The sequence below is a fragment of the Mercenaria mercenaria genome, unplaced genomic scaffold, assembly GCF_021730395.1.
Source record: "Mercenaria mercenaria strain notata unplaced genomic scaffold, MADL_Memer_1 contig_1866, whole genome shotgun sequence".
Taxonomy (NCBI): domain Eukaryota; kingdom Metazoa; phylum Mollusca; class Bivalvia; order Venerida; family Veneridae; genus Mercenaria; species Mercenaria mercenaria.
Window position 1 is genome coordinate 28,198 of NW_026459878.1, and position 18,855 is coordinate 47,052.

Genomic DNA, 18,855 nt, shown 5'->3' on the forward strand with positions numbered 1-18,855 from the left:
ATAAACCGCACCATAAGAAAACCAACATAGTGCGTTTGCGACCAGCATGGATCCAGACCAGCCTGCGCATTCGCGCAGTCTGGTCAGGATCCATGCTGTTCGCTAACGGTTTCTCTAATTGCAATAGGCTTTGAAAGCGAAAAGCATGGATCCTGACCAGACTGCGCGGATGCGCAGGCTGGTCTGGATCCATGCTTGTCGCAAACCACTGGCACCAGACCAGAAAGAAAATGCCAGTGTCGCAAACGCACTATGTTGGTTTTGTCATGGTGCGGCTGAAATTATATATTTGGTACTACTGACAAATGATATCTGCCAATATCATAATAATAAACAAGCTTCATACCAGTGTCATTGATCTCATCTTTTTACTTACATAAAGTGCTTACAAAAAGTGAGAAAGTGATTTTATCATAAAAGTATTATCAAAGATATTGGACTATAACATAACATCAAATTACTGTGTTTTTGGCAGCTGTAAAAAGTCTCCCCGTACTTGCATTCAGTGCTGAACATTATATTTTATGGTCCTTTGGGATCATGGAGTCCATTTAATATTTTTAAAGATTTTATCAACTATTACAACTACAATCTATTTATGAGCTGTGTGGCGGCTGTAAAAAGCCTCCCCGTAATTGGATTCATAGTTGTTATATTTTCCGGTCCGAAGTCCATTCAATGGTGCCAGCGGGCTGAGAGGTGTAAAAAAAAAAACGTTTGATCAAAAGAGGATACAATGCAAAAATCGCTAAGCGCAGTATATGTTTGGTGATTGACCCCTCTACAGTTTGTCGTTACGCTTTCCTATTTGATGGTGCGATGACTAATAAAGTGTAAGACTCCTTTATGGTTTTCTCCTAGTTCCTACAAAACGGACGGAGGGAGTGGAATTTTGTCTTGCAGCTTACTAAATCGTGCCCTTAAAAGTTGTCACTTCAGACAAGTTGTTGAGTACATTGGTGTAATTATACTTTAGATTTACCCTATTTATACATTTAATTTCATATTATTTGGTATTTTGTCACTATTGTTAGAGCCTTTCTTAGCAAGGAGTGGTTTTATTTACACTGTCTTGTCTAACTTAATGTAAATAGGGTGCGAGGTAGGCACGTGTTTAAACCCACAAATTCCTTTATATAGATTACTCACCGTTCCAAGGCAGTATCCCTATTTTCAACTTGTATTCTGTCCGTCTTGTATTTTCTGCTGTGTGTATGTGTGTGTGTGCGTGCGTCCGTGCGTGTGCGTGTGCGCGTGTGTGTGTGTACGCGCGCGCGCAATAGAGAATGCATTTTTGACTGGATATCCGTAAAATTTGATCAGAATGATTTTCTTGATTAAATCTAGGTCAAGTTCGAATTAGGATCTTTTCTGGGTCAAAAACCAGGTCACCTGTTCAAATTAAAGACCTTTGTATGCAATAGGGGCTGCACCTTTCTTTTGATGTGCATGAAACTTGGTCAGAATGTTCATGTCCATGAATCTCGAATGAGTTTTTATCTGGGTCACGTGGAGTCAAAATCTAGGTCACTAGGTCAAATTAAAGCAAACGCTTTTTACACTCTTTGGGCCACATTATTGATTCTATCTTCATAAAACTTGGTCAGAATGTTTGTTATTATGAAGTATTGGGTGATTTCGAATCTGGGTCTCGTGGGATTAAAAACTAGGTCCCTAGGTCATATCAAAAGAAAAGCTTGTGTACACCTTTTTGCTCCAGTCTTCCCGAATCTTTGTCAGAATATGTGTTTTTATAAAATCTTGGACGAATTCTTATCTGGGTCATGTGGGACCATAACTAGGTCACTAGGTCAAATCAAAGAAAATGCTAGTTTACACTCAAGAGGCCACCATTCTAGTCCAATCTTCCCGAAGCTTTGTCAGAATGTTTTTTTTATAAAACGTTTGGACAAGTCCTAATCAGGTTTATGTGGGGGTCAAAAAACTAGGTCACTAGGTCAAATCAAAGAAAAAACTTGTTTACACTCTAGGGGACACATATTTCATTCTATCCTTATAAAACTTGGTCAGAATCATTTTTACCATAAAGTCTTGGATGATTTTGAATATGGGTCACGTAGGGTCAAAAACTAAGTTACTAGGTCAAATTTAAAGGAAAATCTTGTTTACACTTTAGAGGCCACCTTTTTTAGCTCTAATCTTCCCGAAACTTTGTCAGAATGTTTGTTTTCATAAAATCTTGGATGAGTTGTAATCTGGGTCATTGTTGCACGAGAAAAAAAATCGCAATTGCATATTCTGATAACATCAGCTACCCTTTACTGAATTATCTGGTATAATAAAACAGCAATATAGAGAAGATCAGGACTTAAATATTGTTTTATTTTCTTTATGCAATGATTGGTTGAGACGTACAGATATCGGAATAAGTGTGACTTGTATGCCATCCGATCGGAGGAAAAAAATAACCGCTAACTTTTGTCATAGTGTACATCGTATGTGTTTCGAATTTAACTACTATGTTTTCACACTTTAATCACTGTTTACGCCCAGCTCAATGATAGTGACACTTTTCACTCTAAAGCATTTTCACGCCGTTATGGAAGGTGTGAAAACTTAGACGATACATTCGTAAAATCGCAACTAAAACAAGTTGAAAACAGGCTTTAAGGGCATAAAAATACATTCGTAGCAGCGCATTTTTCGTAAAATTGCATTTTCGTAAAATCACGACTTTGTTACATAGAAATAAGAAGGAAAGCAGCCGGGACCACAACACCTTTTCGTAGTATACCGGTATTTCGTTAAATTGCGATTCGTAGCATCGCGAATGCACTGTACAATGGTTTAAAGTATCCGGTGGTACTACTAACAAATACCTGACTTTAAAATGATAACAAATGCAGTCAATTCATGTCAAAAGAATTGATAATAATCTTCCAGTTTTTATAACTGTTTATTTTTGTTGTTGTTCAAAGTCTTATTAAATGGTTTAAGTCACTCATGTCACGTAAATGGTATTACCGTTACTGCATACCGCGTTTTGTTAAACGGAATCCTATCCACCCATCGCTGGATGAAATCTACATTTATAACGCTTAAACAACTCTCTGGCAATATACGCAATTAATGAAAAACATACACAAGTTGGGCCAATCAAAGTTTAAAAACTTCGAAGGTGTATTTTTGAAACAAGGTAACAATCGACTGGTTTTCCAATTGATGATATTTTTATATTGGAACGGGAAATCAAAAGTCAATAGTAATAAAATTGAAGAGACTTGTCGTGAAACAGGAATATAGATGCATATGTTACCCGTTCAGATAGTCGGGATTTGTAGGTTCTCTTCAGGTCTGTATGTTAGTGACCTGAAAGGGGCACGCAAACAGCACAAATAAATAAATAAATAACTCGAGACAAAGATTTTACGTCCTCACGTATCTCTCTGCTGATGTGCGCATTACAACAAATGCATAATTTCAAAATACAACGAAATATGGAAAATGATGAATAGAAAAATGAAGAACATTGCTTTATATAACTAAACATGTACATAGGTTACCTGAAAGGGGCACGCAAACAGCACAAATAAATAAATAACTCGAGACAAAGATTTTACGTCCTCACGTATAATCTCTCTACTGATGTGCGCATGCGTGAAAAACAATTGGCGGTTAGGTAAATAACGGAGGCCCGTCACCTATATTAGATACATGTTAGTTATAGGACTCTATTGGATTTAGTGATGAAATGAAAATTATGGGGTTTATAGGAGATGAATATGAATATAATGATAAATGAAAGTGGAATATCATGATATATACCTTGATGAAACATATATAACAGAAAAGACAAATGACCCCGTGACATCCTCCCCCTCCAGTAAAATGTCGTCCCGACATTTCCAGTCGTCCAACTACTCTACTACTACATTACATTTTATCATTACTTACGAGAATGCACAAGAGCCAGTACTGTTTAAACTCTACAATTATAGTCAATATCTCAACTTTTCACCAACATTTAAACTTGGAGAAATTTAAAGAGATTGATGTCAGTATAAGGTATGAACATTTGCGTATGTTAATACGGAAATGTTTGTAACATATTATTTCCAAATATTCGGTGTTTAACTGCCGAACTGGAAATTGATTAATTGTGGGGAATTATAATAGTCTGTAGTACTATCATAAATCAGGTTTTATGAATTCCTTGTTCCTCATGGAATAAAGGAAATAACTCAATTTACTGTCTGGTAACAGCTTATATCTTGTCGTATTATTTCAGCAACATCATCAACTGACAATGAAATGCAAGACTGACTGTACACAAGTACAATAATTACACACATATCCACAGTACTTCAAGTATTGAAGATTTAATATGTCTAATTGATATCCGGCATGAATAATTAAAAACTGAAAGAACAGCCCGAGTTATAAAAAAAAATCCAATTAAAATCCAAATTGCTGTCTATACATGACTACAAAATACAACTATACGTCTATTTACACAATGAATTATTGTAGTCACTCACTTATTAAAAGTGTCAAATACACTAACATACTGTCTGAAATCAAAGCTGTCTATCATCATAGCTGGTAGTCAAGGTAATGGGCCTAAGTAACCCAGTCAGTTGATGACAACCAAGCTGGTTTAGCTCTGGTACGACTACTACTCCTTGGTTCGAACACTGGTGCATTCGGATTGAGGGCAAGTCGTTTCCGCCTCTGCGGGATGACATACCTTGGTACAACAGATGGTACAGTAGATTCTGAAGATGAAGTTTAGTTTAATCTTTAGTTTAATCATATTTTATTGTATATATATATACATATTTAATACACACACATACAAGAAGCATACATAAATACATCAATGTAAATATACAAAAGGGTTGGGCCAGAAGTTATAACAACATTATCGGAAGATGAAGTCTGAAGCGGAGACAATGTCGGGTCCTTGGGGACATTGTTGCCAGTATCTTTATGTTCTGGCTCGGAATCCGCCGGAGAAATCTGTTGATCCTCAGCCTCAACATATACAGACTCACGGACAGGTAACCCCATGAAAGGTAAAAGAAGGTTCCTATGAAGTGTCTTGAGTCCACTACGGCCATGTTCTCTTTTAACCTGAAAGACAGGAATATAAGGATTTGGCTGAGATACTACAACATAGATATCTTTCTGCCATCGGTCAGCCAGCTTGTTTTTACCTTTCAAACCAACGTTACGGATAAGGACACGGTCACCTGGCTGTAACCTCGCCTCACGTACCCTGAGGTCATACCGCCGCTTATGCCGTCTTGTTTGCCTTTTTGTCTCCCGACTCGCAACCCTATAATCAAAAGAAAGGCGTTTCTTTAACTTACCTATGTAGTCAGAGTGGGTTATCCTTTTTGGGTCAGCGTCTGGCTCGATGCCAAGGAAGGCATCAATACAGAGACGAGGGTGACGGCCAAACATAAGGTAGTGTGGTGTAAGACCCGTGGTCTCATGTCTAGTGGAATTATAGGCATGGACCAATGCCGGGACATGGGCTTTCCAGTTGGTCTTCTGTTCCTCTGAGAGGGTGCCAAGCATGTTCAACAAGGTCTGGTTGAACCTCTCGGGCATGCCATTTCCTTGCGGGTGATACGGGGTTGTCCGAGACATGTCGATGTTGGCAATCTTGCACAATTCACGTATCACTGCACTGTCAAAATCACGCCCTTGGTCACTATGAAATCGGGCTGGGAAGCCATAGTGACAAATGAAGTGTTCAAAGAGGACCTTGGCAGTGGTGCGTGCTGTTTGGTTTCTTGTGGGTATGGCTTGGGCAAAGTGGGTAAAATGGTCAGTGATGACCAAAATGTTCTCGTAACCCCCTGCAGACATCTCTAAAGAGAGGAAGTCCATACACACAAGCTCAAGAGGATACGAGGACTCAAGAGGAACCAAACCAGCAGCTATTTTAGATGGAGACTTGCGGCTAATACACCTGCGACACGACCTGACTCGAGTATCAACAAACTGTTCAAGACCTGGCCAAAAGAATCTGGATTTCATCAGACTATAGGTTCTCTCCCGACCCTGGTGTCCAGCGTCATCATGAAGACCGGAAAAGGCTATTTCACGAAACAAATTAGGAATGATAAGTTGTCGGACAGGATTACCAGAGACGAGACCATGACGATAAAGAACGTCATTCTCGACAAAAAGTTTGGACCACTATCGAAGATATTGTCTCACAAGGGGTTCTTCCAATGCGCAAAGACGCTTAGTAGGTTTGTGACCTTTCTGAACTAGGTCAATAACACGAGACACTGTGCTATCCTTCCGCTGCTCTGCCTTCCAATCTATGTCACTGAATTGCGAATCAATTGGATCTGTGCTGTCACTGATAACAGTATCTACAACTGGTTGAGAAAGGGAGATACATTCAAAACCTGGAGATTCCTGTGGCGAAACTAAAGAACCGAGACAAAGAGCCTTGACAACATCTGAGAAAATGACAGAATGAGAAGTGTCTACAGGCAATCTAGACAAGGTATCAGCATCTCTGTTAGTCTTCCCATTTCGATACATGATTTCAAAGTTGAAGTTGGCCAAAGCCGCTTACCATCAATGTGAAGTAGCATCAAGTTTCGCAGTGGACTGGACATAGGTCAGAGGATTATTATCTGTGCGGACTCTGAAAAAGTTACCATATAGATAACCCTTGAACTTGTCAGTCACAGCCCACTTGAGTGCCAGAAACTCAAGCTTATGGGCAGGGTAGTTCTTCTCAGCAGTCCTTAGTCCCCGACTGGCATATGCTATGACTCTTTCCTTTCCTTCCTGTACTTGGTAAAGGATAGCACCTAACCCAACAGAGCTAGCATCTACGTTGAGAATAAAAGGCTTCTGAAAATCAGCATAGGCCAGTATAGGAGGAGATGAAAGACTTTGGAGGAGGGAATCGAAGGCAGGCTGCTGATCAAGACCCCACTGCCAAGGTGTGAGCTTTCTTGCGGACTTTCCGGAGTTATTTGTGGAATGACCAACAAGTAAGTCATTAAGTGGTTTGGCTATCATGGTCAATCCAGCTATGTACTTTCGGTAGTAACCGACAAAGCCTAAGAAGCTTCTCAATTCCTTCAGCGATTTTGGAACAGGCCAATTTCTCAGGACAGAAATCTTGTCAGGATCTGTTTCGACACCATTAGAGCTAACGACATGACCAAGATATTTAACACTTGTGCAGAAAAATTCACATTTGCTGCCTTTGAGTTTAAGACCTGCTGCTTCCAACCTTTTGAAAACAATCGAGCCGCCTGAAATGCTCATCGATAGAAGAAGAAAATATGATAATATCATCAAGATAGATGAGACATTCAGTGAGATTTAACTCACCCATGGCACGCTCCATGAGCCTTTGGAATGTAGCAGGGGCATTTGTGAGACCAAATGCCATCCGGTTACACTCAAAGAAACCCAGGGGGCCTACAGAAAAGGCAGTCTTGTGTTTGTCCTCCTCTTTCATTGCCACTTGCCAATATCCAGACCGCAAGTCTAACTTCGAAAAGTACTTTGCACCCTTCAAACTGTCAATGGTCTCTTCGATTCGTGGAAGGGAATATGCGTCCTTAATCGTGCGATTGTTTAAGCGACGAAAATCGATACAAAATCGAAGAGAATTATCCTTCTTCCTCACAAGGACAATGTTAGAGGAGAACGGACTGTGAGACTCCCTAATTGCACCTGCATTTAACATATCCTTAAGGTGTTCCCGGACTTCTTCAATCATGCCAGGTGGAATCCGTCTATAAGGATCTTTAAATGGTGTTGAATCAGACAGCTCTATACTATGCTCTACTATATTGGTAAAACCTATGTCTGTCAAACCAGATGAGAAGATATGTTTCCAGTCCGTGAGAAACTGCTTGGCCTTCTCATACTCATCAACTGAAAGAGTGTCAGTTGGAATAGAGATCCCTAGGTCGTCGATGGATTTTTCCGAATTGTGTGATTTGGATATGCCCCCTTCAAATGGATCAATGGTACGAACCACATTCACGTCCTGCAAGTAACAAAGAAGCGACTTTGGTTTTATGGTCACGGGGTGGGCTGACATATTGTAGATTCTAACAGGAATCCGACAAAAAGAACTAGCTGGTTTCATATGGACAAGGTTTGGGTAGACAGACAAGTTTGTTGAATTGTCTAGACCTTCAGTAACACCAGAACACATATCGCCAACATTGCGTACCTTACCATACACTGTACGACTTTCAAACGGTCTGATCTTGGTGTCAGTATCACCCAAAGCCTTTACCGGAAAACGATGCACACTAGACAGAAGAGATAAAACTTTATTCCAACTGGATGGTGCCTCTATCTTTTTATCAGCTAAGGATGTTTTAACAAAGTTCAAAACATTTGTACCAATAATTAGAGGGACTGAAGCAGAATACTTTGTATCCGGAACAATAAGAACTGGATCTGAAACCGGATCTAGGTCAACATCAGGGATGGCAATGTCTACCAAGATGTAAACAATGTATAATACAGATGAACCATTAGCACTAGAAATGTCAAGGCTGAAATCTGTCTGACTCAAAAGATCAGGTTTAGGACTCAATGTAGAGTAATATGAAACACTCAATGACGTGACCATACTTGCACTATCCAGAAGCGCTTTACAAGATGTACCATTGATGAGCACGTCAGCTTCATTGCCATGACCAACCAAAGGGGCTATTTTAGGGCCATTGTGATTTCGAAGACCTTCTACTGGCCCTTTTGGGAAGGTCCTTTCTCGTTTAAAGGCTTATCACCTTTGCCATCATCCTTCTTGTCGGTGCTAGGAGTCTTATCAGAATTGTGTGTTTTCTCTCTATCAGACCATCGACCTCTGCTGGATTGCTGTCTGTTAGACTTCTTAATCTTATGTAGCTCTTTCTCTACATCTCCAATACGGGAATTAAACTGTCTCATTTGATTGTTCAAATCTTGTAATTGTTGAAGTAATTTGTTTTCAACAGAGGACATAAACTGACCAGCTTGCTCGGGCTTTGGTTCACTAGGTCCCTGATTTGCATCAGGTTTAATTTCAGGGAAGTTTGGACCAGCCACTTTTGAAGAGTTAGATGGGGGAAGATGTTTCCGAGTAACCTGTAGATCTTGTTCTATCTGACGAAGTTCCCGTCTAAGAACATTAAAATTATCAATGGTCTCATACTTGTAACGAGATGCATTGCGGAGTCCAACATCGCGTAAGCCTGACCAAAGTCTATTACAAAGCATCTCATTCTTGGTGGACCAATCTAGTCTGACATTTGATTTACAAAGTAGCTGTTCAAGTCTAAGACTGTAATCAGCTATGGATTCCCTTGGCTCTTGCTGGGCACAGAAAATCTTTTCTTTAAGTTTTTCACCTGTGGCTACACTACAATACACACCTTCAAGTTCAGTTAGAATTTCATATACAGAAGCACCTTCACCAAGATGCAGTAAAGGCTCCTTCTAATAGCTTCCAGGATAATATGCTCTGGATAGAGAGCATTTCTTAGCAAGCAATTAACATCATACCTCCACATTTCAAAATCACAATCCCTTTTACCTTCACCTGTAAAGTCCTGAAGTTTAGGAATTCTGGAGGACTGAGATAAGGTCTGCAGAGAATGTGATGAAGGGAAAAGAGATTCCCTGGCAGGTGGTGGAGGTCTTAAGGGTTGTTGTGAATTTTCAGGATCAACTGCTAGGGGTCTAGAACATTCAGGTTCTTCTCCTCTATGGTGTGTGTGATGTTTCTTTAACTTGATTACCTGAAAACAAAGGTGTGCTTTGCAAAATTGGATTATGTGTAAAGTGGTGTAGTCCAGGGCCTTGTAGGATGTGGAAATTCCTGACTCTGTCTGGGAAATAAATAAAGGAACTTTTGTCCACCTATGGAGTATCTTCTCTTTGCATCTATTTCTGATGCACTTGTACGAGGAGGTACACTTGGTTTCAATTCCTCCTTGTCTGTACTAAAATGGATACTATGTGTGTGTTTGTCTTCTATGTCAGGTATTTTTGAAGTATTATGTACATGAGGAAGTGGGGCAGGAGGATTAGAAGGATTAGGAGCTTGGGCAGAGGTAACTGGTTCAATTCTGTATCTGCCAGACCTGCGGATTACCTCTGCATAGTACTCTAATTCTTCATCCTGAATGTCAGGCATATCAAATGTGGTATTGCCTTCTTGAAACACACAACAACAACTGACAAAATTATAAGGCAACAATGTATTTTATTAAAGTGATTCCTTTAATGCACTTTATCATATAAAAGTTTTTAAAACTGATGTAGCTGTTTAAGTGCAGTATCTATTTTACTATACAACTCAAACAGTCTGATAACTATATACATCAAGTATCTCTTCCAAATAGCAATGGTGTCCCTAACAGTACACCATACTATTAGATAAGTATGAAAACACAAAAAGATAAGTACTGATATATTTTATATTTTCTATAAAAGTGTCACAAAACTGTATCAAGGCACTTAACTATTTATTTACTAAGTTCAATAGTTTACATTGCACCTCTCATATATATAAGTGATTTAAAAAGTTGAGAGATACTATGTGGTGGCACTAAAAGTACACCATACACTGATTGCAAAATGTACTCCAAAAGGTTCAATTATATACACTTCTGTATACTAAAATGTCACTCAATATGTAGCTCTGGAAATGTGCAACAGATAAGTGATTACACTATATGTACACCATACTTGTATTTTAATTCAGTCAGTAATTCACAATTGAAATATTACTTTTCTTCCTGACCAAAGATTCAGCTTATTGCCAAAAACAAATTACTTGAATTCCGCAAATACCTGTACTACCCTAAGTTTCACAAATGCTTCTATCTTCTCTTGCTAAACAGTTGAAATAAAGCTACCGGAAATCTAGTGACAGCAGCACTTAACTGTAATAACACACTCAAGATCTACTCTCACTTCTCGCAATTAAATTTAAAGTCTTGTCTGTCAAATCTCTCTTGCTAACAGCACTTAACTAGTATTCCAGTTAAGATGTGCTTTCAAATTTCAAAACACTTATATTCACCATGAAACTGTTATAGTGACATATCCAAATAAAATTTGTTAATTACACTTTTGATGAAATTTCTACCTTTACACTACAGATTAATACTGGCAGTACTTATTTACTACTGGATTCTATGTCACACTACAAGCCTAAAGATCTGTCACAGTGTCAGTCAAAGAAATTTACTGAATCCCCAAATAATTACAATTTGGCTTTTTTTTTTCTTTTTTTTTTCGAATGTTGAAAAATATGTGGAATCCTAAACCATGTTGGAAAATTAGGTAAGCTATAGGATATAATTGATTGCTAAATGAGATGTTATTGTATAGATGAAATACTGAGGGTTAATATTAGTCTCACCAACACCAAATATTACTGTTATACTTCATGCAGCTCCGTGTACTCTGTGTAGGGACTGTGACTCTCTCGGCTTTCAACACACACCAGCTTCAAACAACAACCAACTCTAACACAATTCAGTTTTAAGAAAATGTATGCAGAGTTTAAGCATACAGGAGCATCCTGCAATGCACAAAAGAAAAAAATCAAACATAAAATATATACAAATAATATGGTGTAGTGTAAAATAATATAGTCCTTATTTAATACAATGTTCAATAAAGTACCAAAATTTTAAACTGAGGTCACTGATTCACTCAATTTTGAAAGGTAACTGAATAACTACATGTAGAATTCAAATAGCTGTCATTCCTGTCAAACTGAATTTCCTAACTGCACAGTCTGCAGTGCATCATTTAGATTTCCTTGAAATTGAATGAATTCTGACGAAGAGCTCTTTATCTAAATGTAACTCTGGAGTGATTCCTACCGATAACGAAGTTTATATCCGGATATATTATTCACAATTCTAAAATATTTAACAGATTTTCAAAACTGCATGTATAAATTCCTGAGGATATCCGTGGAAAGTGTAAATATTGTATGACGTATGCACAATTTGTGCTTCACCACTTCTGGCGTTTTGATTGGCTGAATGGAGGGATGCCCTCTGACGTCATGCCACTTCGGTACCCTTTCGCACCTATTTCTGTTCGTACCGTAACATGTCGACCCAAAGTAACACTGGCCACCAATTTGTTACCCGTTCAGATAGTCGGGATTTGTAGGTTCTCTTCAGGTCTGTATGTTAGTGACCTGAAAGGGGCACGCAAACAGCACAAATAAATAAATAACTCGAGACAAAGATTTTACGTCCTCACGTATCTCTCTACTGATGTGCGCATTACAACAAATGCATAATTTCAAAATACAACGAAATATGGAAAATGATGAATAGAAAAATAAAATGAAGAACATTGCTTTATATAACTAAACATGTACATAGGTTACCTGAAAGGGGCACGCAAACAGCACAAATAAATAAATAACTCGAGACAAAGATTTTACGTCCTCACGTATAATCTCTCTACTGATGTGCGCATGCGTGACAAACAATTGGCGGTTAGGTAAATAACGGAGGCCCGTCACCTATATTAGATACATGTTAGTTATAGGACTCTATTGGATTTAGTGATGAAATGAAAATTATGGGGTTTATAGGAGATGAATATGAATATAATGATAAATGAAAGTGGAATATCATGATATATACCTTGATGAAACATAAATAACAGAAAAGACAAATGACCCCGTGACACATATGAAAAGACGGGTCCGTTTATCCCTGTGTTGTTAGTTCAACAAATACAAATACGTAATTATGTTATTATATTAAATATAAAAAATAGGATCACACCTGTGGTAGTTTATACATGAAAAAAATAAAGTGAAAAAGACAAGCTGATGTACTTTAAAGGCACTGGCCTCCACATCGTTCGACAACAAAAAAGGATTGTTTTAGATATCTAAAAAATAATGCTATATTTTTTAAAAATGCTATGAAACTTAATTGCTGACAGACTATATGTTACGGAAACACATGAGAACTAGTTGTTTTTACTACTTTTTAGGATGAAAATTGAAAAGTGTTTGTAAACTACCTCGATTCTAAATATCTATATTAAACGTGTATTCAACAATAAATCCTCCATAGCGCTACTGATAACGGCAGCAGAAAATCTTTCTACTGTCGTGGTAGTCCGGGTTCGATTCCCGACGAGGTCATCTTTTTTCTTCTTGATTTTGATTTTTTAAAATAGTTTAGAAACAAAAATTCATATTCTAATGTTCATATGACAAAACTTCAATTTGAAAGAAATATATTTTAGCCAAAATTCGGAGGTCAGTGCCTTTAAGAATGAAGTAAGTAGATGTATCAGACTCGTATTAAATACACAGATGCAAACAGAGACACTTGTCTCGAGTAGTCAAGCTTTGAATTTTTCAAACCGACAATGACAAATTTAATACGTTAGATCGCTATAAAAAGTTAAAAGCGCTAATGACGCAGATTGTATAGATCGACAAATAGAACTACGTTAAAGTTGTATCGAATTTCAATCAATTCCTTCAAGGTGAATCTGTATCATAATGAATTATTAGTTCAGGGCAAAGAAGAATACATGTAATCATTTGCACATCAACAAATTCCCTACTAAAAAGATACATACTGACTAATGCGTATAACTGATAATAAAAGATTCATAATCAACTGGTAACAAACTATTTTGCAGCCATATTTACTTTCATTTCGACAAATTAAGTTAATGAAAATTGGAATAATGATATTATACTTGAATTTAAAGCTTATATTTTACAGACATTAAATAACATGACAGAAGCTGCAACACGTCGCAATCAGCGTATATGCTAATAACAATAATAGTCGAATACTAAACCGACAAATTTTAACTAGACATTTCATTTCCGTTCATGGCTTATACAAATTCAAAAACGACAGGGTTACAGATGCATCCCGTCTAATGTCCCTCTCCATCCCTCCCTCCTTCACACACTTACAAAGTCCCTAGTATTAAATTTGGAAAAGGCGGACACAATCCCTCTTGTTTGCTTTGAATCATATATAAATAGCAATCAATTTATTCAGTATAAAAATTAATAATTATGATCATCTTTTATTTCTGTTGGGTGTTTTTTTTTTCTAATTTTTAAATTTTCTATTCAACAAAATAACAAGAGATCACAGAGTGATCTTGGCGCCCACCATTGAGCCATTTTTGACTATTCCAAATTTCAAGACTAACTCAAGGTCAAATTTCATTTCGGTACATAACACTGTGCATGTGGTTCATGCATGTGGTCTAAATTTGAAGCTGCAGCTTGAGAAATGTGAAAGTAGGTCACCAGATCAATTCCAAGGTCAAAGTTCATTTCGGTACACAAAACTATGCATGTGCTTCTAATTTGGAGGCTGTAGCTTGAGAAATGTGAAAGTAGATACTAGGCAAAAATCAATGTCAAATTTCAATTCAGAACACAAAAATATGTAGGTGGACCAAATTTGAAGCCTGCAGCTTCAGAAATGTGAAAGAAAGTCACTAGGTCAATCTCAAGATCAAGGTTCATCTTGTCACTCAAAAATATACATGTGGTCCAAATTTGAATGCTGTAGGTTATGGACAAGAAGATTGTAAAAGTTTTTCCTATATAAGTCTATATGAACCATGTGACCCCCGGGGCGGGGCCATATTTGACCCTAGTGGGGTGGGGGTGTAATTTGAACAGACTTGGTAAAGACCCACTAGATGATGCTACATTACAAATATCAAAACCCTAAGCTTTGTGGTTTGGACAAGAAGATTTTCAAAGCTTTTCCCTATATAAGTCTATGTAAACCATGTGACCCCCAGGGCGGGGCCGTATTTGACCCTAGGGGAAAGATTTGAATAATCTTAGTAGAGGACCACTAGATGATGTCACATACAAAATATCAAAGTCCTAGGCCCTGTGGTATTAGACAAGAGATTTTGCAAGTTTTTCCCTACATAAGTCTATAATAACCATGTGACCCCTGGGGCGGGACCATATTTGACGACCCCAGTGGAATAATTTGAATACTCTTTGTAGAGGACTATTAGGTGATGCTACATACCAAATATAAAAACCCTAGGCTCTGTGGTTTTGGACAAGAAGATTTTCAAAGTTTTTCCTTATATAAATCTATGTAAACTATAAAAATAAACAAAGGGCCATAACTCACTCATTTTTTTTTGTACCAGTCTGATTTTCAGGGGGCCACAACTAGGGTAAAATACATCATTCTGACAAAGTTTGGTCAAAATCCCTCCAGTAGTTTCTGAGGAGATACGATAACGAGAAATTGTTAACGGACGGACGGAAGGACGGACGGACGGACCACGGACCACGGACGCAGAGTGATTTGAATAGCCCACCATTTGATGATGGTGGGCTAAAAATGGTAAAGGTTATATTGACTACAGCGTTCAACTTTTACGCTAGGGATTCTAGGTAGGGTGGGTGTTCTATACTAACATATTTTTATTATCATTTTAAAGACTATGGTCTGTCTTTGCGGAATTTAGGCTAAATTGTATTGCTTTAATTAGGTATTTCCCTTAAGTAAATAAATACCAATAGCAATGTAAACCCTCGATACGATGCAGGTCATACGAATTTAGATTTTTTTTAACATGAACATCACTTTAAAAGACAATATCCATCAAAATTGCAAAGGATCTTATTGCAGATTGTATTTACAATTTTGGACATCCTACGATATGTCTATCATTGATGACTGAAGGGCTAATTTTGTTTAAGAACTATCTAGGAGAATCCTCCTGAACAATGTAGTTTAAGTCAATCTATCACGTCAAACTAGGGTATAAATGTGATGCCAAAATATGATTCCTTTACATGACGTATATATCGGTGTGTCAAAAAAGCTTTATATATTGTATTGCTACTCGACAAAGAAAAATCAACACAGGTTCTTACTTATTTCATGCGGCAGCTTTATCTTATGAACCTGAAACAAGTGTACATATAAACCTTGGTCTGCATAAAACAAAAGAACACTATACACAGTTCAACCAGTAAGCTCATAGAGTTCAGCTTGTAGATAACCCCCCCCCCCCCCCCCCCCCCCCCCCCCCCATTTAACGGCAATAAGTATACTGTTTTCATTTGGAACTGTTTAGTTTAAACAATATTTTATTCATATATATACATTTACAACTTGAAATGCATTAGAGCATGGAGGATTGAGTAGAAAGCCAAGCTTTTTTGAAACTCTCTCCATGCGTATTTTGATATTTTGTTTTGATAACATGTTAGCTTCACAATAAACAGTATCATATGTATACCTGTAAGACATAAAATGAAGGAAAATAAATATATATGTATTCATTTTGTATTTAAAGCAAAATTAAAGACAAGAACATATCTATGAGATCGTACAGGAAAGAAAGGACAGAAAAGCAAGAAGCGAGAAAAGACAGGTTGTAGTGGTCACTTTAGGGCACTCGGTTATGTTTGACGGACTTGTGTTATATTGTACTCGTAAAGGTTTAGATAATTTGGAGTCGTGTTATGTTATGATGCTCTTGAGTGTCTCCCACCTAACTTAGAGGCCAGTACTGATTTCGGCTTCGCGTGTATCGGTGCTATAGATCGGGCACGTTAAAGAACCAGACTATCTATTTGCAAAGAGCTAGGCTAGGTTAGCCGGACAAGTCTGTATCTAAAAAGGATTCTCTCTATCTGTTCTGGGGGCTTTATCTCACTCTGTCCCTCTTGTCAGATCGTCCTGTGTCCTGTGCGGCTGCATTTGCTATATATAAAGCGCCTTTGAACGTGTTTATCATGAAAATGGCGCTATATAAATCTGGTATAATAATAATAATAATAGCTGCTGGAGTTGTTAAATAGTATTTTGGTATACCTTCTAGACTCAACGTTTCGTCCAATAAATTATTATCATTCACAGAAAATGCATATGAAATGGGTCTGACTGGTTGAAATTTTTGGTTAGATATTCTGCATTTCCCGTTTTTTGTAGACTATGATTGTCACACCTGCTTTTATATTCTTATATAAGTAAGCATTGTTTTACAGGAGTGTGATAGGCAAATGTTCGTTCTGTTGCTGAAAGAAACATAAACATTATTATAGTACATTGTAACACATAATAATTTCAACCAAGCATTGATAAATGTATCGTCACATAAAACAGCATTACTGCATAGCATAGCACACTTTACAAATCTTTAAGCGCAACAATTGTTTTTGTCAACACGCCTCATTTTCAAAACAAACCACAAAAGACACTCGAACGTAATGGAAATGTTCAACAAGTAAATTTCATTTTAACACAAAAAACAACAACAAAAAAAACAACAACAACAAATCATACAATAATATCGTCGTAGTGTGTAATAAAATATACATGTATTAGCACACTTAACAGAAAAATGTGAATCTTCACTTCTGTATCCATGTTTGTCCATTTAAAGTTACTTTCAATCACTATTGTGAAATCGCCATAGACTCCTAGTCTTAGTTTAGTTTAAGCAATATTTATTTTCATTATAAATTATACACAAAGTCAAACAATTTTATATAGCAATAAATAATAACATGAACATAGCTTTCTAGTCTAAGGATATGTAAACAAGCCTGTAGAGGCTTATATTAATACAGCTCCTTGAAAGTTTGTCTTGCGATGTTTAGTGTACGACTACTTAAGCAAACATATTTTGGAGAGTAGAGAAAGAAAAAAAAAATATATATATATAAAAAATAGTAGACCATCAAAGAAAAGGGGACAAAAGAATGGTAGGATCACATTAATACTTCAAAGATATTGAATGCTGAGTGCTACTCGTCTTCAGAAGACAACATACAAGTAAGTTATTGAGTTCTTGGATCAGACTACGATGTGAATCGCCCAGTTGCGAGGATGTATTTCTGTACTGTTGAAAAGACAAGAGAATTTTGATCAGTAGAAAGATTTTCCGATCCGTATATCAAGTTTTGGTACGTTACAGGACAAGGCAAAGTTGTCTTTGAGCAGAATATTTTTGACATGCGAGAAGAAAGTGATTTACAGTTTCGATTTCACCACAAGAGCAATAGGGTGATTCAGTAAAAGGTCATGATTTAAAGAACTACATCCTAGCCGTAGTCTTGTGTGAAGTACTTGTTCATTTCTTGTACCATGATAATAGTAAGAGTGGGGTTTTTGGCAGTTTGTGTTGAGTTTGTTTTTGAAAGCAGACAGAGATGGGGCTAGTTTTGTTGATTCAGGAAGAGAATTCCAGTCACGAATAACAGAAGGTAAAAAAGGAGTCTTTATACAACTGAGTACGTGTATTAATTTGAGGGGTATTATTGATGTTACGGAGATTATATCTTGATTGTGTTTGACCTGGAATGAGTTGAGATAAGTAATCTGGGGCGATATTGTAATTCATTTTGTAAAAGGTTGTCAGTTTATGTTTTTTTCTTCTGTCGGCTAATTTTTCCCATTTGAGTTCAATATAAAGTTTTTCTATATTACATAATTTTGTTGCACCCGTTACAATTCTCGCTGCCTCAATTTGTACGGATTCAATATTTCTTTTTTCTTCTATGGTACAATTGCCCCAGACAGAGTCACTGTATTCTAGGAGAGGTCGGATAAAGGATATGTATAACTGTTCAAGAGACTTTCTGTTTAGTATAAATTTCAAAGATCTTAATATTCCTAATCTTTGCCATGCTTTAGATGTGGTTGCTGTGATATGTGACTGCCATTTCCCGTTGTTGTCAAAAGTAATACCAAGGTGTTAATGATGTTCGACAGCTTTGATTGGAATGTTGTTCATTTTTAAGACTGGGTGATTTACTTTGTTCTTTTTTCTTGAGATTAGGAGCGTTTCAGTTTTGGAAGGATTGAAATCTACGAGCCATTTGTT